This window comes from Lepisosteus oculatus, unplaced genomic scaffold (genome assembly GCF_040954835.1).
Source record: "Lepisosteus oculatus isolate fLepOcu1 unplaced genomic scaffold, fLepOcu1.hap2 HAP2_SCAFFOLD_39, whole genome shotgun sequence".
Lineage (NCBI taxonomy): Eukaryota > Metazoa > Chordata > Actinopteri > Semionotiformes > Lepisosteidae > Lepisosteus > Lepisosteus oculatus.
In genome coordinates this window covers 100,915-121,695 of record NW_027167923.1, presented here as the reverse complement: position 1 = coordinate 121,695, position 20,781 = coordinate 100,915, and the positions used below count along the sequence as shown (strand labels likewise).

Here is a 20,781-nt window from a genome sequence, read left to right as displayed (position 1 = left end):
CCCAGAGGTCGATGGATCGAAACCATCCTCTGCTACATGTGTCCTATGCACGATTCCTAAGCATGCCATTGGGTTAGCAAAGTGCCTTCAAATAGTCTGCGTCTCCCTTTCTTTAAATTCTGTCCTGAGTTTCTCTCTCGTGTGTGTTTGTGCAAGCTTGACACTTGCGGGACTCTTTAATCTTCACCAATACGGAGATGACCAAATGTGTCTTCGGTTGTTCTGAGGTCTTTGATAGTTTCTTTGAAAGCTTCAACTGAACCTCGAAATCGAAGCAGTTATGTTTATATTGATTTCTCGCGTTAATCATTACGAACCAGGAACAGCCAGCACACTCGGTCGCATTAGTAATTATGTCACGTCTCTACTTAGCAGAGCATTCAAAGGCCCACTGGAAGTAGTAAAGCACTAAAACACTGCAAAACTGAACTCGGGAAAATCATACTGGGAGCTCTGAGCGATGTCTGCATCCAAGCCATCCAATACGGACTCTGAAACCTTGGAATATCAACACTATGATGCGCTACCTTTTACCTGGAGCAAAACGATGGAATTAGAAGAATGCTTACCGCAGGATACAACTGTGCCGCTGTTATTTGGAGCACGGTTTTCACTTGCATGAAAACTACAGCAGAACGTAGAAGGATGATCACTGAGGAGTCCACGCGGGCATGCTGAGGAGATTGTAGGTCGTACATTTCAATGATTACTGACATTTGCGCTGCTGGAGGTACAGTAATCAACAAAGAACAGGGTGTGCTACTCTCGAATCCGGTCAGCACATGATGAAAAGCCAGGAAGTATACCTTGTCAAATTGCCGTCAACAGGGACAAGTTAACCACCAGCTCCACCGGCGCCCGGCTAGCTCAGTCGGTAGAGCATGAGACTCTTAATCTCAGGGTCGTGGGTTCGAGCCCCACGTTGGGCGGTGCCCGTCTCCCTATTAACAAAGTTTCCCGCTCATCCTTGAACCTCTTACACCTCGATGGTACCGAGCACTGCGTTTTAATGCACAGGTGTGATCAAACCGAGATGAAAAGGGCGTATCTAGCTCCTTGCCCGAGAGATAAATCAAAGGTTCCGCAGATAATCCCTTGGCTCCGGTCACCCGGACGCAGATAGGAGCTGCAGCCATCATAACTTGTATGAAAACTAAGAAGAGCTCCTGTCTATTTACAGTTTCATTTACTCTAGCGTTTCCTTAAACATTGCGTGTACGAAGGCTAAGAAATTGGAGAGCTATTCTAATACAATAACTATTAGGAATCTTTTCGGCATAACAGTTTCACTGTGATTTTGCAGGTAACACGTACGTTGGGAAAACATTTTGAACGCGATCAATAACCGCACTGGAAAAATGTGGGAAAGAAAGGGCGAAAAGCGACTCTTCAACATGTGGAAATATCTTCCTGAGCGGAGCCCTCTTCTCGAAGCTCAACACTCTGCAAGAGTCACTTCTCCCAACTTGCGCCCGCAGGTTTCCGTAGTGTGCCTGCAAAGAGCCATCCGCTTGAGACAGGTGCACCTCCCGATTTCATTGAACTAAGCTAGATGCACAATTTCTAATGCAGCCTTCATCACAATAGACAGTTCATTTCTCGAAAGCTTGTCGTAAAAAAAGGAAACAAAGAACGAAAACGTATAGCTGACAATCTTCTGAAGATGCAGATTCAGCTTTGGGGAAATGGACATTTTATGTATGCAGATGCTTTTCAAGCGCTGGTTTTAGAACGTCGCTGTGCTTCCAGCATCCTTTTCAGCCTTCTAAACTGGCTACCGAGGTGCCGATCACATTGTAAAGCGGTTGAGAGGCCGGAGCTGCTCAAACCGCTCTTGCCGTTTCCCATCAATCAAAAGCACTATGTTGTTTCTTTGTATGGAAAGCTTTTCAAGTCTGGCATCGACACGCACCTTTCCTGAAACGTCCAAAAGGTGAATGCTTTGCAAAGAAATCCAGTCTACCTTCAGGGGGCATGATGTTGAAATCGGAATGAGCCCTGGGTGGGCTTGAAGCAGCAGCTGTTCAGTTAACAGCTGCACAGAAACGCACCCCGCTTGCTTTGTATCATTCGCAAGTTTCTGGTTAAAGAGTAAAAAAGGCTGGAATTCTTCTGCCAGCCGGCAGGATTTCTTCTGCACTCACCCAGAAAAGCCAAGAATTGTATTTCATCTTTCGCAAGCTGTATTTTCCAGGAGGAGAATGAATACTTGCATTAAACTGAATCAAGCCGACAGAGACGCACAGCCGTTGTTTTTCTCCATGGGAAGTTTTTCGTTAAGGAAAAACACCGTTGTCATTTTCTTGCCAGCCGGCGGTATTTCTTGTGCAGCGATGAGCCAGATTTGTATTTCGTATTTCGCAAGTTGTGTGAATTTCTTGAAGTTGAAAGTGAATTCGCTCCAGAAAAGAAATGTCCAGTCGCATGAAAGCCGTGGCTGTTTGTTAAACCGCAGGACCTGAGCTTGCGTTCTGTTTCTCATGGCGTTCGCAAAGGCGATTCCTGCCTTTAAAACTGCTGTGTCTGCGACTGAAAGTGGCGTGTGGCGCAGCTTCTAAAGTCTTGTTGACGCTCCTCGATGTTGCTTTCTCTCTGCCTAAGGAAGTTCGATTGTCGCGTCGGAACGGGGAGACCTAATCCTTCCAGCTTTAAGCCACCCTTCAGTCTTCTGAAGGGTGTCCGAGTGCTAGCATGTCATTTGGCTTTTTTTCTGGGGAAACGGAGAGCTTCATTGAAAAAGGTTACCTCCGCCGCCTCGCCCTCCGTGTTAAATGATCGCAAGCCGGCGGCGGCGGCGCTCCCTGTAGTCGTGGCCGAGCGGTTAAGGCGATGGGCTAGAAAGCCATTGGGGTCTCCCCGCGTCGGCTCGAATCCTGCCGACTACGGCGCCCTTCTCCTGTCGCTTCGGCCTGCCCAGAAAAAGGCGGAGTGCTGTTTCTCTCTTCCTGCTTCTTGTACAAACGCTAAATCGCTTGGACCTGCTGCCTTGGAAGTAATGTCTTCAACATCCACCAGTGACATTTCACAGCTGGAAGCACACAGCCACGCTTTTGGCATTGGCATGTCTTGCGCCCTACTTCCAGCCTTTGAAGACCTAATTATTCAAACTGAAAGAACCGGCTGAATGAGTGTTTGCAGTGCACCAGGAGGAGCAGGGACCATAGCATTGGAGGGGTGAGGATGGCGCAGATGGAAACGTTTTCATGCGCTCCTCTGGGAGGAATGAAAAGAAAAGACGAAACCGGAAACAGTAGTAGCCGCAAGAGGAAGTGTCTTCAAGCGCCAAGCAAGCGCTCCTCGTTAGTATAGTGGTGCGTATCCCCGCCTGTCACGTGGGAGACCAGGGATGGATTGCTTGACGGCGAGCCAGGTTGCTTTTCTCCCATCAGATTCCAACCGCTAATGCTAACGCAGTGTGTGGGAGCTTACATGCTTTTCCTTTCCCGTCTTTTTCGGACGACTGTTCCAAAGGGGTAACCTGAAGGAATAGGGGCCTGAAGACACGAGGCATTCTTAAACCAGCACTGGGCTGCACGGCCTTCTGTTGTGATCAGGTTATATTCGAGTCAAAAAGCCAGAGCATCCGCTTCCATCCTATGGAGCACGAGCTAAATCGGAAGAGGCAGGGGATACACCTACGCCTATCGGCGCACGTTCCCTGCGTCAGGCTGCTTCACCCATTTGCACCCGACTGGAGACGGCACTGAGCAAGCTTTTTGTCAGGAGTGGGATTCGAACCCACGCCTCCAGGGGAGACTGCGACCTGAACGCAGCGCCTTAGACCGCTCGGCCATCCTGACGCGGGCCCCCTGTCCCGGGGCGGTCTGATGAGCCACCGCGATCCCACTACGCTCCTCGAGTATCGCACTGTTATTAATACTACAGTGTGACTCCAGCATTAAAATGTTTGGAAAATGTGTCGGCTTTTATAATCCAGTGTAGAGCAGCATGTGATGATTTGTGCTACAACACCAAGCGCTCAAAGTGACGTCTGCGTTTGTCGTTGAAACTTTCAACTCTTTCATCACTTATGTAGGAAATAAAAAGAGCAGTTGTGCGCCACACGCAGAGAGGCCGTCAGCAGAGTGGCGCAGCGGAAGCGTGCTGGGCCCATAACCCAGAGGTCGATGGATCGAAACCATCCTCTGCTACATGTGTCCTATGCACGATTCCTAAGCATGCCATTGGGTTAGCAAAGTGCCTTCAAATAGTCTGCGTCTCCCTTTCTTTAAATTCTGTCCTGAGTTTCTCTCTCGTGTGTGTTTGTGCAAGCTTGACACTTGCGGGACTCTTTAATCTTCACCAATACGGAGATGACCAAATGTGTCTTCGGTTGTTCTGAGGTCTTTGATAGTTTCTTTGAAAGCTTCAACTGAACCTCGAAATCGAAGCAGTTATGTTTATATTGATTTCTCGCGTTAATCATTACGAACCAGGAACAGCCAGCACACTCGGTCGCATTAGTAATTATGTCACGTCTCTACTTAGCAGAGCATTCAAAGGCCCACTGGAAGTAGTAAAGCACTAAAACACTGCAAAACTGAACTCGGGAAAATCATACTGGGAGCTCTGAGCGATGTCTGCATCCAAGCCATCCAATACGGACTCTGAAACCTTGGAATATCAACACTATGATGCGCTACCTTTTACCTGGAGCAAAACGATGGAATTAGAAGAATGCTTACCGCAGGATACAACTGTGCCGCTGTTATTTGGAGCACGGTTTTCACTTGCATGAAAACTACAGCAGAACGTAGAAGGATGATCACTGAGGAGTCCACGCGGGCATGCTGAGGAGATTGTAGGTCGTACATTTCAATGATTACTGACATTTGCGCTGCTGGAGGTACAGTAATCAACAAAGAACAGGGTGTGCTACTCTCGAATCCGGTCAGCACATGATGAAAAGCCAGGAAGTATACCTTGTCAAATTGCCGTCAACAGGGACAAGTTAACCACCAGCTCCACCGGCGCCCGGCTAGCTCAGTCGGTAGAGCATGAGACTCTTAATCTCAGGGTCGTGGGTTCGAGCCCCACGTTGGGCGGTGCCCGTCTCCCTATTAACAAAGTTTCCCGCTCATCCTTGAACCTCTTACACCTCGATGGTACCGAGCACTGCGTTTTAATGCACAGGTGTGATCAAACCGAGATGAAAAGGGCGTATCTAGCTCCTTGCCCGAGAGATAAATCAAAGGTTCCGCAGATAATCCCTTGGCTCCGGTCACCCGGACGCAGATAGGAGCTGCAGCCATCATAACTTGTATGAAAACTAAGAAGAGCTCCTGTCTATTTACAGTTTCATTTACTCTAGCGTTTCCTTAAACATTGCGTGTACGAAGGCTAAGAAATTGGAGAGCTATTCTAATACAATAACTATTAGGAATCTTTTCGGCATAACAGTTTCACTGTGATTTTGCAGGTAACACGTACGTTGGGAAAACATTTTGAACGCGATCAATAACCGCACTGGAAAAATGTGGGAAAGAAAGGGCGAAAAGCGACTCTTCAACATGTGGAAATATCTTCCTGAGCGGAGCCCTCTTCTCGAAGCTCAACACTCTGCAAGAGTCACTTCTCCCAACTTGCGCCCGCAGGTTTCCGTAGTGTGCCTGCAAAGAGCCATCCGCTTGAGACAGGTGCACCTCCCGATTTCATTGAACTAAGCTAGATGCACAATTTCTAATGCAGCCTTCATCACAATAGACAGTTCATTTCTCGAAAGCTTGTCGTAAAAAAAGGAAACAAAGAACGAAAACGTATAGCTGACAATCTTCTGAAGATGCAGATTCAGCTTTGGGGAAATGGACATTTTATGTATGCAGATGCTTTTCAAGCGCTGGTTTTAGAACGTCGCTGTGCTTCCAGCATCCTTTTCAGCCTTCTAAACTGGCTACCGAGGTGCCGATCACATTGTAAAGCGGTTGAGAGGCCGGAGCTGCTCAAACCGCTCTTGCCGTTTCCCATCAATCAAAAGCACTATGTTGTTTCTTTGTATGGAAAGCTTTTCAAGTCTGGCATCGACACGCACCTTTCCTGAAACGTCCAAAAGGTGAATGCTTTGCAAAGAAATCCAGTCTACCTTCAGGGGGCATGATGTTGAAATCGGAATGAGCCCTGGGTGGGCTTGAAGCAGCAGCTGTTCAGTTAACAGCTGCACAGAAACGCACCCCGCTTGCTTTGTATCATTCGCAAGTTTCTGGTTAAAGAGTAAAAAAGGCTGGAATTCTTCTGCCAGCCGGCAGGATTTCTTCTGCACTCACCCAGAAAAGCCAAGAATTGTATTTCATCTTTCGCAAGCTGTATTTTCCAGGAGGAGAATGAATACTTGCATTAAACTGAATCAAGCCGACAGAGACGCACAGCCGTTGTTTTTCTCCATGGGAAGTTTTTCGTTAAGGAAAAACACCGTTGTCATTTTCTTGCCAGCCGGCGGTATTTCTTGTGCAGCGATGAGCCAGATTTGTATTTCGTATTTCGCAAGTTGTGTGAATTTCTTGAAGTTGAAAGTGAATTCGCTCCAGAAAAGAAATGTCCAGTCGCATGAAAGCCGTGGCTGTTTGTTAAACCGCAGGACCTGAGCTTGCGTTCTGTTTCTCATGGCGTTCGCAAAGGCGATTCCTGCCTTTAAAACTGCTGTGTCTGCGACTGAAAGTGGCGTGTGGCGCAGCTTCTAAAGTCTTGTTGACGCTCCTCGATGTTGCTTTCTCTCTGCCTAAGGAAGTTCGATTGTCGCGTCGGAACGGGGAGACCTAATCCTTCCAGCTTTAAGCCACCCTTCAGTCTTCTGAAGGGTGTCCGAGTGCTAGCATGTCATTTGGCTTTTTTTCTGGGGAAACGGAGAGCGACATTGAAAAAGGTTACCTCCGCCGCCTCGCCCTCCGTGTTAAATGATCGCAAGCCGGCGGCGGCGGCGCTCCCTGTAGTCGTGGCCGAGCGGTTAAGGCGATGGGCTAGAAAGCCATTGGGGTCTCCCCGCGTCGGCTCGAATCCTGCCGACTACGGCGCCCTTCTCCTGTCGCTTCGGCCTGCCCAGAAAAAGGCGGAGTGCTGTTTCTCTCTTCCTGCTTCTTGTACAAACGCTAAATCGCTTGGACCTGCTGCCTTGGAAGTAATGTCTTCAACATCCACCAGTGACATTTCACAGCTGGAAGCACACAGCCACGCTTTTGGCATTGGCATGTCTTGCGCCCTACTTCCAGCCTTTGAAGACCTAATTATTCAAACTGAAAGAACCGGCTGAATGAGTGTTTGCAGTGCACCAGGAGGAGCAGGGACCATAGCATTGGAGGGGTGAGGATGGCGCAGATGGAAACGTTTTCATGCGCTCCTCTGGGAGGAATGAAAAGAAAAGACGAAACCGGAAACAGTAGTAGCCGCAAGAGGAAGTGTCTTCAAGCGCCAAGCAAGCGCTCCTCGTTAGTATAGTGGTGCGTATCCCCGCCTGTCACGTGGGAGACCAGGGATGGATTGCTTGACGGCGAGCCAGGTTGCTTTTCTCCCATCAGATTCCAACCGCTAATGCTAACGCAGTGTGTGGGAGCTTACATGCTTTTCCTTTCCCGTCTTTTTCGGACGACTGTTCCAAAGGGGTAACCTGAAGGAATAGGGGCCTGAAGACACGAGGCATTCTTAAACCAGCACTGGGCTGCACGGCCTTCTGTTGTGATCAGGTTATATTCGAGTCAAAAAGCCAGAGCATCCGCTTCCATCCTATGGAGCACGAGCTAAATCGGAAGAGGCAGGGGATACACCTACGCCTATCGGCGCACGTTCCCTGCGTCAGGCTGCTTCACCCATTTGCACCCGACTGGAGACGGCACTGAGCAAGCTTTTTGTCAGGAGTGGGATTCGAACCCACGCCTCCAGGGGAGACTGCGACCTGAACGCAGCGCCTTAGACCGCTCGGCCATCCTGACGCGGGCCCCCTGTCCCGGGGCGGTCTGATGAGCCACCGCGATCCCACTACGCTCCTCGAGTATCGCACTGTTATTAATACTACAGTGTGACTCCAGCATTAAAATGTTTGGAAAATGTGTCGGCTTTTATAATCCAGTGTAGAGCAGCATGTGATGATTTGTGCTACAACACCAAGCGCTCAAAGTGACGTCTGCGTTTGTCGTTGAAACTTTCAACTCTTTCATCACTTATGTAGGAAATAAAAAGAGCAGTTGTGCGCCACACGCAGAGAGGCCGTCAGCAGAGTGGCGCAGTGGAAGCGTGCTGGGCCCATAACCCAGAGGTCGATGGATCGAAACCATCCTCTGCTACATGTGTCCTATGCACGATTCCTAAGCATGCCATTGGGTTAGCAAAGTGCCTTCAAATAGTCTGCGTCTCCCTTTCTTTAAATTCTGTCCTGAGTTTCTCTCTCGTGTGTGTTTGTGCAAGCTTGACACTTGCGGGACTCTTTAATCTTCACCAATACGGAGATGACCAAATGTGTCTTCGGTTGTTCTGAGGTCTTTGATAGTTTCTTTGAAAGCTTCAACTGAACCTCGAAATCGAAGCAGTTATGTTTATATTGATTTCTCGCGTTAATCATTACGAACCAGGAACAGCCAGCACACTCGGTCGCATTAGTAATTATGTCACGTCTCTACTTAGCAGAGCATTCAAAGGCCCACTGGAAGTAGTAAAGCACTAAAACACTGCAAAACTGAACTCGGGAAAATCATACTGGGAGCTCTGAGCGATGTCTGCATCCAAGCCATCCAATACGGACTCTGAAACCTTGGAATATCAACACTATGATGCGCTACCTTTTACCTGGAGCAAAACGATGGAATTAGAAGAATGCTTACCGCAGGATACAACTGTGCCGCTGTTATTTGGAGCACGGTTTTCACTTGCATGAAAACTACAGCAGAACGTAGAAGGATGATCACTGAGGAGTCCACGCGGGCATGCTGAGGAGATTGTAGGTCGTACATTTCAATGATTACTGACATTTGCGCTGCTGGAGGTACAGTAATCAACAAAGAACAGGGTGTGCTACTCTCGAATCCGGTCAGCACATGATGAAAAGCCAGGAAGTATACCTTGTCAAATTGCCGTCAACAGGGACAAGTTAACCACCAGCTCCACCGGCGCCCGGCTAGCTCAGTCGGTAGAGCATGAGACTCTTAATCTCAGGGTCGTGGGTTCGAGCCCCACGTTGGGCGGTGCCCGTCTCCCTATTAACAAAGTTTCCCGCTCATCCTTGAACCTCTTACACCTCGATGGTACCGAGCACTGCGTTTTAATGCACAGGTGTGATCAAACCGAGATGAAAAGGGCGTATCTAGCTCCTTGCCCGAGAGATAAATCAAAGGTTCCGCAGATAATCCCTTGGCTCCGGTCACCCGGACGCAGATAGGAGCTGCAGCCATCATAACTTGTATGAAAACTAAGAAGAGCTCCTGTCTATTTACAGTTTCATTTACTCTAGCGTTTCCTTAAACATTGCGTGTACGAAGGCTAAGAAATTGGAGAGCTATTCTAATACAATAACTATTAGGAATCTTTTCGGCATAACAGTTTCACTGTGATTTTGCAGGTAACACGTACGTTGGGAAAACATTTTGAACGCGATCAATAACCGCACTGGAAAAATGTGGGAAAGAAAGGGCGAAAAGCGACTCTTCAACATGTGGAAATATCTTCCTGAGCGGAGCCCTCTTCTCGAAGCTCAACACTCTGCAAGAGTCACTTCTCCCAACTTGCGCCCGCAGGTTTCCGTAGTGTGCCTGCAAAGAGCCATCCGCTTGAGACAGGTGCACCTCCCGATTTCATTGAACTAAGCTAGATGCACAATTTCTAATGCAGCCTTCATCACAATAGACAGTTCATTTCTCGAAAGCTTGTCGTAAAAAAAGGAAACAAAGAACGAAAACGTATAGCTGACAATCTTCTGAAGATGCAGATTCAGCTTTGGGGAAATGGACATTTTATGTATGCAGATGCTTTTCAAGCGCTGGTTTTAGAACGTCGCTGTGCTTCCAGCATCCTTTTCAGCCTTCTAAACTGGCTACCGAGGTGCCGATCACATTGTAAAGCGGTTGAGAGGCCGGAGCTGCTCAAACCGCTCTTGCCGTTTCCCATCAATCAAAAGCACTATGTTGTTTCTTTGTATGGAAAGCTTTTCAAGTCTGGCATCGACACGCACCTTTCCTGAAACGTCCAAAAGGTGAATGCTTTGCAAAGAAATCCAGTCTACCTTCAGGGGGCATGATGTTGAAATCGGAATGAGCCCTGGGTGGGCTTGAAGCAGCAGCTGTTCAGTTAACAGCTGCACAGAAACGCACCCCGCTTGCTTTGTATCATTCGCAAGTTTCTGGTTAAAGAGTAAAAAAGGCTGGAATTCTTCTGCCAGCCGGCAGGATTTCTTCTGCACTCACCCAGAAAAGCCAAGAATTGTATTTCATCTTTCGCAAGCTGTATTTTCCAGGAGGAGAATGAATACTTGCATTAAACTGAATCAAGCCGACAGAGACGCACAGCCGTTGTTTTTCTCCATGGGAAGTTTTTCGTTAAGGAAAAACACCGTTGTCATTTTCTTGCCAGCCGGCGGTATTTCTTGTGCAGCGATGAGCCAGATTTGTATTTCGTATTTCGCAAGTTGTGTGAATTTCTTGAAGTTGAAAGTGAATTCGCTCCAGAAAAGAAATGTCCAGTCGCATGAAAGCCGTGGCTGTTTGTTAAACCGCAGGACCTGAGCTTGCGTTCTGTTTCTCATGGCGTTCGCAAAGGCGATTCCTGCCTTTAAAACTGCTGTGTCTGCGACTGAAAGTGGCGTGTGGCGCAGCTTCTAAAGTCTTGTTGACGCTCCTCGATGTTGCTTTCTCTCTGCCTAAGGAAGTTCGATTGTCGCGTCGGAACGGGGAGACCTAATCCTTCCAGCTTTAAGCCACCCTTCAGTCTTCTGAAGGGTGTCCGAGTGCTAGCATGTCATTTGGCTTTTTTTCTGGGGAAACGGAGAGCGACATTGAAAAAGGTTACCTCCGCCGCCTCGCCCTCCGTGTTAAATGATCGCAAGCCGGCGGCGGCGGCGCTCCCTGTAGTCGTGGCCGAGCGGTTAAGGCGATGGGCTAGAAAGCCATTGGGGTCTCCCCGCGTCGGCTCGAATCCTGCCGACTACGGCGCCCTTCTCCTGTCGCTTCGGCCTGCCCAGAAAAAGGCGGAGTGCCGTTTCTCTCTTCCTGCTTCTTGTACAAACGCTAAATCGCTTGGACCTGCTGCCTTGGAAGTAATGTCTTCAACATCCACCAGTGACATTTCACAGCTGGAAGCACACAGCCACGCTTTTGGCATTGGCATGTCTTGCGCCCTACTTCCAGCCTTTGAAGACCTAATTATTCAAACTGAAAGAACCGGCTGAATGAGTGTTTGAAGTGCACCAGGAGGAGCAGGGACCATAGCATTGGAGGGGTGAGGATGGTGCAGATGGAAACGTTTTCATGCACTCCTCTGGGAGGAATGAAAAGAAAAGACGAAACCGGAAACAGTAGTAGCCGCAAGAGGAAGTGTCTTCAAGCGCCAAGCAAGCGCTCCTCGTTAGTATAGTGGTGCGTATCCCCGCCTGTCACGTGGGAGACCAGGGATGGATTGCTTGACCGCGAGCCAGGTTGCTTTTCTCCCATCAGATTCCAACCGCTAATGCTAACGCAGTGTGTGGGAGCTTACATGCTTTTCCTTTCCCGTCTTTTTCGGACGACTGTTCCAAAGGGGTAACCTGAAGGAATAGGGGCCTGAAGACACGAGGCATTCTTAAACCAGCACTGGGCTGCACGGCCTTCTGTTGTGATCAGGTTATATTCGAGTCAAAAAGCCAGAGCATCCGCTTCCATCCTATGGAGCACGAGCTAAATCGGAAGAGGCAGGGGATACACCTACGCCTATCGGCGCACGTTCCCTGCGTCAGGCTGCTTCACCCATTTGCACCCGACTGGAGACGGCACTGAGCAAGCTTTTTGTCAGGAGTGGGATTCGAACCCACGCCTCCAGGGGAGACTGCGACCTGAACGCAGCGCCTTAGACCGCTCGGCCATCCTGACGCGGGCCCCCTGTCCCGGGGCGGTCTGATGAGCCACCGCGATCCCACTACGCTCCTCGAGTATCGCACTGTTATTAATACTACAGTGTGACTCCAGCATTAAAATGTTTGGAAAATGTGTCGGCTTTTATAATCCAGTGTAGAGCAGCATGTGATGATTTGTGCTACAACACCAAGCGCTCAAAGTGACGTCTGCGTTTGTCGTTGAAACTTTCAACTCTTTCATCACTTATGTAGGAAATAAAAAGAGCAGTTGTGCGCCACACGCAGAGAGGCCGTCAGCAGAGTGGCGCAGCGGAAGCGTGCTGGGCCCATAACCCAGAGGTCGATGGATCGAAACCATCCTCTGCTACATGTGTCCTATGCACGATTCATAAGCATGCCATTGGGTTAGCAAAGTGCCTTCAAATAGTCTGCGTCTCCCTTTCTTTAAATTCTCTCCTGAGTTTCTCTCTCGTGTGTGTTTGTGCAAGCTTGACACTTGCGGGACTCTTTAATCTTCACCAATACGGAGATGACCAAATGTGTCTTCGGTTGTTCTGAGGTCTTTGATAGTTTCTTTGAAAGCTTCAACTGAACCTCGAAATCGAAGCAGTTATGTTTATATTGATTTCTCGCGTTAATCATTACGAACCAGGAACAGCCAGCACACTCGGTCGCATTAGTAATTATGTCACGTCTCTACTTAGCAGAGCATTCAAAGGCCCACTGGAAGTAGTAAAGCACTAAAACACTGCAAAACTGAACTCGGGAAAATCATACTGGGAGCTCTGAGCGATGTCTGCATCCAAGCCATCCAATACGGACTCTGAAACCTTGGAATATCAACACTATGATGCGCTACCTTTTACCTGGAGCAAAACGATGGAATTAGAAGAATGCTTACCGCAGGATACAACTGTGCCGCTGTTATTTGGAGCACGGTTTTCACTTGCATGAAAACTACAGCAGAACGTAGAAGGATGATCACTGAGGAGTCCACGCGGGCATGCTGAGGAGACTGTAGGTCGTACATTTCAATGATTACTGACATTTGCGCTGCTGGAGGTACAGTAATCAACAAAGAACAGGGTGTGCTACTCTCGAATCCGGTCAGCACATGATGAAAAGCCAGGAAGTATACCTTGTCAAATTGCCGTCAACAGGGACAAGTTAACCACCAGCTCCACCGGCGCCCGGCTAGCTCAGTCGGTAGAGCATGAGACTCTTAATCTCAGGGTCGTGGGTTCGAGCCCCACGTTGGGCGGTGCCCGTCTCCTTATTAACAAAGTTTCCCGCTCATCCTTGAACCTCTTACACCTCGATGGTACCGAGCACTGCGTTTTAATGCACAGGTGTGATCAAACCGAGATGAAAAGGGCGTATCTAGCTCCTTGCCCGAGAGATAAATCAAAGGTTCCGCAGATAATCCCTTGGCTCCGGTACCCGGACGCAGATAGGAGCTGCAGCCATCATAACTTGTATGAAAACTAAGAAGAGCTCCTGTCTATTTACAGTTTCATTTACTCTAGCGTTTCCTTAAACATTGCGTGTACGAAGGCTAAGAAATTGGAGAGCTATTCTAATACAATAACTATTAGGAATCTTTTCGCCATAACAGTTTCACTGTGATTTTGCAGGTAACACGTACGTTGGGAAAACATTTTGAACGCGATCAATAACCGCACTGGAAAAATGTGGGAAAGAAAGGGCGAAAAGCAACTCTTCAACATGTGGAAATATCTTCCTGAGCGGAGCCCTCTTCTCGAAGCTCAACACTCTGCAAGAGTCACTTCTCCCAACTTGCGCCCGCAGGTTTCCGTAGTGTGCCTGCAAAGAGCCATCCGCTTGAGACAGGTGCACCTCCCGATTTCATTGAACTAAGCTAGATGCACAATTTCTAATGCAGCCTTCATCACAATAGACAGTTCATTTCTCGAAAGCTTGTCGTAAAAAAAGGAAACAAAGAACGAAAACGTATAGCTGACAATCTTCTGAAGATGCAGATTCAGCTTTGGGGAAATGGACATTTTATGTATGCAGATGCTTTTCAAGCGCTGGTTTTAGAACGTCGCTGTGCTTCCAGCATCCTTTTCAGCCTTCTAAACTGGCTACCGAGGTGCCGATCACATTGTAAAGCGGTTGAGAGGCCGGAGCTGCTCAAACCGCTCTTGCCGTTTCCCATCAATCAAAAGCACTATGTTGTTTCTTTGTATGGAAAGCTTTTCAAGTCTGGCATCGACACGCACCTTTCCTGAAACGTCCAAAAGGTGAATGCTTCGCAAAGAAATCCAGTCTACCTTCAGGGGGCATGATGTTGAAATCGGAATGAGCCCTGGGTGGGCTTGAAGCAGCAGCTGTTCAGTTAACAGCTGCACAGAAACGCACCCCGCTTGCTTTGTATCATTCGCAAGTTTCTGGTTAAAGAGTAAAAAAGGCTGGAATTCTTCTGCCAGCCGGCAGGATTTCTTCTGCACTCACCCAGAAAAGCCAAGAATTGTATTTCATCTTTCGCAAGCTGTATTTTCCAGGAGGAGAATGAATACTTGCATTAAACTGAATCAAGCCGACAGAGACGCACAGCCGTTGTTTTTCTCCATGGGAAGTTTTTCGTTAAGGAAAAACACCGTTGTCATTTTCTTGCCAGCCGGCGGTATTTCTTGTGCAGCGATGAGCCAGATTTGTATTTCGTATTTCGCAAGTTGTGTGAATTTCTTGAAGTTGAAAGTGAATTCGCTCCAGAAAAGAAATGTCCAGTCGCATGAAAGCCGTGGCTGTTTGTTAAACCGCAGGACCTGAGCTTGCGTTCTGTTTCTCATGGCGTTCGCAAAGGCGATTCCTGCCTTTAAAACTGCTGTGTCTGCGACTGAAAGTGGCGTGTGGCGCAGCTTCTAAAGTCTTGTTGACGCTCCTCGATGTTGCTTTCTCTCTGCCTAAGGAAGTTCGATTGTCGCGTCGGAACGGGGAGACCTAATCCTTCCAGCTTTAAGCCACCCTTCAGTCTTCTGAAGGGTGTCCGAGTGCTAGCATGTCATTTGGCTTTTTTTCTGGGGAAACGGAGAGCGACATTGAAAAAGGTTACCTCCGCCGCCTCGCCCTCCGTGTTAAATGATCGCAAGCCGGCGGCGGCGGCGCTCCCTGTAGTCGTGGCCGAGCGGTTAAGGCGATGGGCTAGAAAGCCATTGGGGTCTCCCCGCGTCGGCTCGAATCCTGCCGACTACGGCGCCCTTCTCCTGTCGCTTCGGCCTGCCCAGAAAAAGGCGGAGTGCCGTTTCTCTCTTCCTGCTTCTTGTACAAACGCTAAATCGCTTGGACCTGCTGCCTTGGAAGTAATGTCTTCAACATCCACCAGTGACATTTCACAGCTGGAAGCACACAGCCACGCTTTTGGCATTGGCATGTCTTGCGCCCTACTTCCAGCCTTTGAAGACCTAATTATTCAAACTGAAAGAACCGGCTGAATGAGTGTTTGCAGTGCACCAGGAGGAGCAGGGACCATAGCATTGGAGGGGTGAGGATGGCGCAGATGGAAACGTTTTCATGCGCTCCTCTGGGAGGAATGAAAAGAAAAGACGAAACCGGAAACAGTAGTAGCCGCAAGAGGAAGTGTCTTCAAGCGCCAAGCAAGCGCTCCTCGTTAGTATAGTGGTGCGTATCCCCGCCTGTCACGTGGGAGACCAGGGATGGATTGCTTGACGGCGAGCCAGGTTGCTTTTCTCCCATCAGATTCCAACCGCTAATGCTAACGCAGTGTGTGGGAGCTTACATGCTTTTCCTTTCCCGTCTTTTTCGGACGACTGTTCCAAAGGGGTAACCTGAAGGAATAGGGGCCTGAAGACACGAGGCATTCTTAAACCAGCACTGGGCTGCACGGCCTTCTGTTGTGATCAGGTTATATTCGAGTCAAAAAGCCAGAGCATCCGCTTCCATCCTATGGAGCACGAGCTAAATCGGAAGAGGCAGGGGATACACCTACGCCTATCGGCGCACGTTCCCTGCGTCAGGCTGCTTCACCCATTTGCACCCGACTGGAGACGGCACTGAGCAAGCTTTTTGTCAGGAGTGGGATTCGAACCCACGCCTCCAGGGGAGACTGCGACCTGAACGCAGCGCCTTAGACCGCTCGGCCATCCTGACGCGGGCCCCCTGTCCCGGGGCGGTCTGATGAGCCACCGCGATCCCACTACGCTCCTCGAGTATCGCACTGTTATTAATACTACAGTGTGACTCCAGCATTAAAATGTTTGGAAAATGTGTCGGCTTTTATAATCCAGTGTAGAGCAGCATGTGATGATTTGTGCTACAACACCAAGCGCTCAAAGTGACGTCTGCGTTTGTCGTTGAAACTTTCAACTCTTTCATCACTTATGTAGGAAATAAAAAGAGCAGTTGTGCGCCACACGCAGAGAGGCCGTCAGCAGAGTGGCGCAGCGGAAGCGTGCTGGGCCCATAACCCAGAGGTCGATGGATCGAAACCATCCTCTGCTACATGTGTCCTATGCACGATTCATAAGCATGCCATTGGGTTAGCAAAGTGCCTTCAAATAGTCTGCATCTCCCTTTCTTTAAATTCTCTCCTGAGTTTCTCTCTCGTGTGTGTTTGTGCAAGCTTGACACTTGCGGGACTCTTTAATCTTCACCAATACGGAGATGACCAAATGTGTCTTCGGTTGTTCTGAGGTCTTTGATAGTTTCTTTGAAAGCTTCAACTGAACCTCGAAATCGAAGCAGTTATGTTTATATTGATTTCTCGCGTTAATCATTACGAACCAGGAACAGCCAGCACACTCGGTCGCATTAGTAATTATGTCACGTCTCTACTTAGCAGAGCATTCAAAGGCCCACTGGAAGTAGTAAAGCACTAAAACACTGCAAAACTGAACTCGGGAAAATCATACTGGGAGCTCTGAGCGATGTCTGCATCCAAGCCATCCAATACGGACTCTGAAACCTTGGAATATCAACACTATGATGCGCTACCTTTTACCTGGAGCAAAACGATGGAATTAGAAGAATGCTTACCGCAGGATACAACTGTGCCGCTGTTATTTGGAGCACGGTTTTCACTTGCATGAAAACTACAGCAGAACGTAGAAGGATGATCACTGAGGAGTCCACGCGGGCATGCTGAGGAGATTGTAGGTCGTACATTTCAATGATTACTGACATTTGCGCTGCTGGAGGTACAGTAATCAACAAAGAACAGGGTGTGCTACTCTCGAATCCGGTCAGCACATGATGAAAAGCCAGGAAGTATACCTTGTCAAATTGCCGTCAACAGGGACAAGTTAACCACCAGCTCCACCGGCGCCCGGCTAGCTCAGTCGGTAGAGCATGAGACTCTTAATCTCAGGGTCGTGGGTTCGAGCCCCACGTTGGGCGGTGCCCGTCTCCTTATTAACAAAGTTTCCCGCTCATCCTTGAACCTCTTACACCTCGATGGTACCGAGCACTGCGTTTTAATGCACAGGTGTGATCAAACCGAGATGAAAAGGGCGTATCTAGCTCCTTGCCCGAGAGATAAATCAAAGGTTCCGCAGATAATCCCTTGGCTCCGGTCACCCGGACGCAGATAGGAGCTGCAGCCATCATAACTTGTATGAAAACTAAGAAGAGCTCCTGTCTATTTACAGTTTCATTTACTCTAGCGTTTCCTTAAACATTGCGTGTACGAAGGCTAAGAAATTGGAGAGCTATCCTAATACAATAACTATTAGGAATCTTTTCGGCATAACAGTTTCACTGTGATTTTGCAGGTAACACGTACGTTGGGAAAACATTTTGAACGCGATCAATAACCGCACTGGAAAAATGTGGGAAAGAAAGGGCGAAAAGCGACTCTTCAACATGTGGAAATATCTTCCTGAGCGGAGCCCTCTTCTCGAAGCTCAACACTCTGCAAGAGTCACTTCTCCCAACTTGCGCCCGCAGGTTTCCGTAGTGTGCCTGCAAAGAGCCATCCGCTTGAGACAGGTGCACCTCCCGATTTCATTGAACTAAGCTAGATGCACAATTTCTAATGCAGCCTTCATCACAATAGACAGTTCATTTCTCGAAAGCTTGTCGTAAAAAAAGGAAACAAAGAACGAAAACGTATAGCTGACAATCTTCTGAAGATGCAGATTCAGCTTTGGGGAAATGGACATTTTATGTGTGCAGATGCTTTTCAAGCGCTGGTTTTAGAACGTCGCTGTGCTTCCAGCATCCTTTTCAGCCTTCTAAACTGGCTACCGAGGTGCCGATCACATTGTAAAGCGGTTGAGAGGCCGGAGCTGCTCAAACCGCTCTTGCCGTTTCCCATCAATCAAAAGCACTATGTTGTTTCTTTGTATGGAAAGCTTTTCAAGTCTGGCATCGACACGCACCTTTCCTGAAACGTCCAAAAGGTGAATGCTTCGCAAAGAAATCCAGTCTACCTTCAGGGGGCATGATGTTGAAATCGGAATGAGCCCTGGGTGGGCTTGAAGCAGCAGCTGTTCAGTTAACAGCTGCACAGAAACGCACCCCGCTTGCTTTGTATCATTCGCAAGTTTCTGGTTAAAGAGTAAAAAAGGCTGGAATTCTTCTGCCAGCCGGCAGGATTTCTTCTGCACTCACCCAGAAAAGCCAAGAATTGTATTTCATCTTTCGCAAGCTGTATTTTCCAGGAGGAGAATGAATACTTGCATTAAACTGAATCAAGCCGACAGAGACGCACAGCCGTTGTTTTTCTCCATGGGAAGTTTTTCGTTAAGGAAAAACACCGTTGTCATTTTCTTGCCAGCCGGCGGTATTTCTTGTGCAGCGATGAGCCAGATTTGTATTTCGTATTTCGCAAGTTGTGTGAATTTCTTGAAGTTGAAAGTGAATTCGCTCCAGAAAAGAAATGTCCAGTCGCATGAAAGCCGTGGCTGTTTGTTAAACCGCAGGACCTGAGCTTGCGTTCTGTTTCTCATGGCGTTCGCAAAGGCGATTCCTGCCTTTAAAACTGCTGTGTCTGCGACTGAAAGTGGCGTGTGGCGCAGCTTCTAAAGTCTTGTTGACGCTCCTCGATGTTGCTTTCTCTCTGCCTAAGGAAGTTCGATTGTCGCGTCGGAACGGGGAGACCTAATCCTTCCAGCTTTAAGCCACCCTTCAGTCTTCTGAAGGGTGTCCGAGTGCTAGCATGTCATTTGGCTTTTTTTCTGGGGAAACGGAGAGCGACATTGAAAAAGGTTACCTCCGCCGCCTCGCCCTCCGTGTTAAATGATCGCAAGCCGGCGGCGGCGGCGCTCCCTGTAGTCGTGGCCGAGCGGTTAAGGCGATGGGCTAGAAAGCCATTGGGGTCTCCCCGCGTCGGCTCGAATCCTGCCGACTACGGCGCCCTTCTCCTGTCGCTTCGGCCTGCCCAGAAAAAGGCGGAGTGCTGTTTCTCTCTTCCTGCTTCTTGTACAAACGCTAAATCGCTTGGACCTGCTGCCTTGGAAGTAATGTCTTAAACATCCACCAGTGACATTTCACAGCTGGAAGCACACAGCCACGCTTTTGGCATTGGCATGTCTTGCGCCCTACTTCCAGCCTTTGAAGACCTAATTATTCAAACTGAAAGAACCGGCTGAATGAGTGTTTGCAGTGCACCAGGAGGAGCAGGGACCATAGCATTGGAGGGGTGAGGATGGCGCAGATGGAAACGTTTTCATGCGCTCCTCTGGGAGGAATGAAAAGAAAAGACGAAACCGGAAACAGTAGTAGCCGCAAGAGGAAGTGTCTTCAAGCGCCAAGCAAGCGCTCCTCGTTAGTATAGTGGTGCGTATCCCCGCCTGTCACGTGGGAGACCAGGGATGGATTGCTTGACGGCGAGCCAGGTTGCTTTTCTCCCATCAGATTCCAACCGCTAATGCTAACGCAGTGTGTGGGAGCTTACATGCTTTTCCTTTCCCGTCTTTTTCGGACGACTGTTCCAAAGGGGTAACCTGAAGGAATAGGGGCCTGAAGACACGAGGCATTCTTAAACCAGCACTGGGCTGCACGGCCTTCTGTTGTGATCAGGTTATATTCGAGTCAAAAAGCCAGAGCATCCGCTTCCATCCTATGGAGCACGAGCTAAATCGGAAGAGGCAGGGGATACACCTACGCCTATCGGCGCACGTTCCCTGCGTCAGGCTGCTTCACCCATTTGCACCCGACTGGAGACGGCACTGAGCAAGCTTTTTGTCAGGAGTGGGATTCGAACCCACGCCTCCAGGGGAGACTGCGACCTGAACGCAGCGCCTTAGACCGCTCGGCCATCCTGACGCGGGCCCCCTGTCCCGGGGCGGTCTGATGAGCCACCGCGATCCCACTACGCTCCTCGAGTATCGCACTGTTATTAATACTACAGTGTGACTCCAGCATTAAAATGTTTGGAAAATGTGTCGGCTTTTATAATCCAGTGTAGAGCAGCATGTGATGATTTGTGCTACAACACCAAGCGCTCAAAGTGACGTCTGCGTTTGTCGTTGAAACTTTCAACTCTTTCATCACTTATGTAGGAAATAAAAAGAGCAGTTGTGCGCCACACGCAGAGAGGCCGTCAGCAGAGTGGCGCAGCGGAAGCGTGCTGGGCCCATAACCCAGAGGTCGATGGATCGAAACCATCCTCTGCTACATGTGTCCTATGCACAATTCCTAAGCATGCCATTGGGTTAGCAAAGTGCCTTCAAATAGTCTGCATCTCCCTTTCTTTAAATTCTGTCCTGAGTTTCTCTCTCGTGTGTGTTTGTGCAAGCTTGACACTTGCGGGACTCTTTAATCTTCACCAATACGGAGATGAC

The 20,781-nt window shown here is 48.8% G+C and overlaps 6 non-coding genes across 6 annotated transcripts; all 6 read left to right on the top strand.

Annotated features, from left to right (window-relative positions):
* Window positions 1-856: 856 nt before the first annotated feature.
* trnak-cuu (transfer RNA lysine (anticodon CUU)) lies at window positions 857-929 on the top strand. The gene has a single exon. It is a non-coding gene; the product is annotated as a tRNA-Lys (tRNA).
* Window positions 930-4,972: 4,043 nt separating this feature from the next.
* trnak-cuu (transfer RNA lysine (anticodon CUU)) lies at window positions 4,973-5,045 on the top strand. The gene has a single exon. It is a non-coding gene; the product is annotated as a tRNA-Lys (tRNA).
* Window positions 5,046-8,195: 3,150 nt separating this feature from the next.
* Window positions 8,196-8,267, top strand: trnam-cau (transfer RNA methionine (anticodon CAU)). Its single transcript has one exon. It is a non-coding gene; the product is annotated as a tRNA-Met (tRNA).
* An 821-nt stretch (window positions 8,268-9,088) lies between these two features.
* Window positions 9,089-9,161, top strand: trnak-cuu (transfer RNA lysine (anticodon CUU)). The gene has a single exon. It is a non-coding gene; the product is annotated as a tRNA-Lys (tRNA).
* Window positions 9,162-13,204: 4,043 nt separating this feature from the next.
* Window positions 13,205-13,277, top strand: trnak-cuu (transfer RNA lysine (anticodon CUU)). Its single transcript has one exon. It is a non-coding gene; the product is annotated as a tRNA-Lys (tRNA).
* Window positions 13,278-17,319: 4,042 nt separating this feature from the next.
* On the top strand, window positions 17,320-17,392 carry trnak-cuu (transfer RNA lysine (anticodon CUU)). The gene has a single exon. It is a non-coding gene; the product is annotated as a tRNA-Lys (tRNA).
* Window positions 17,393-20,781: the final 3,389 nt, after the last annotated feature.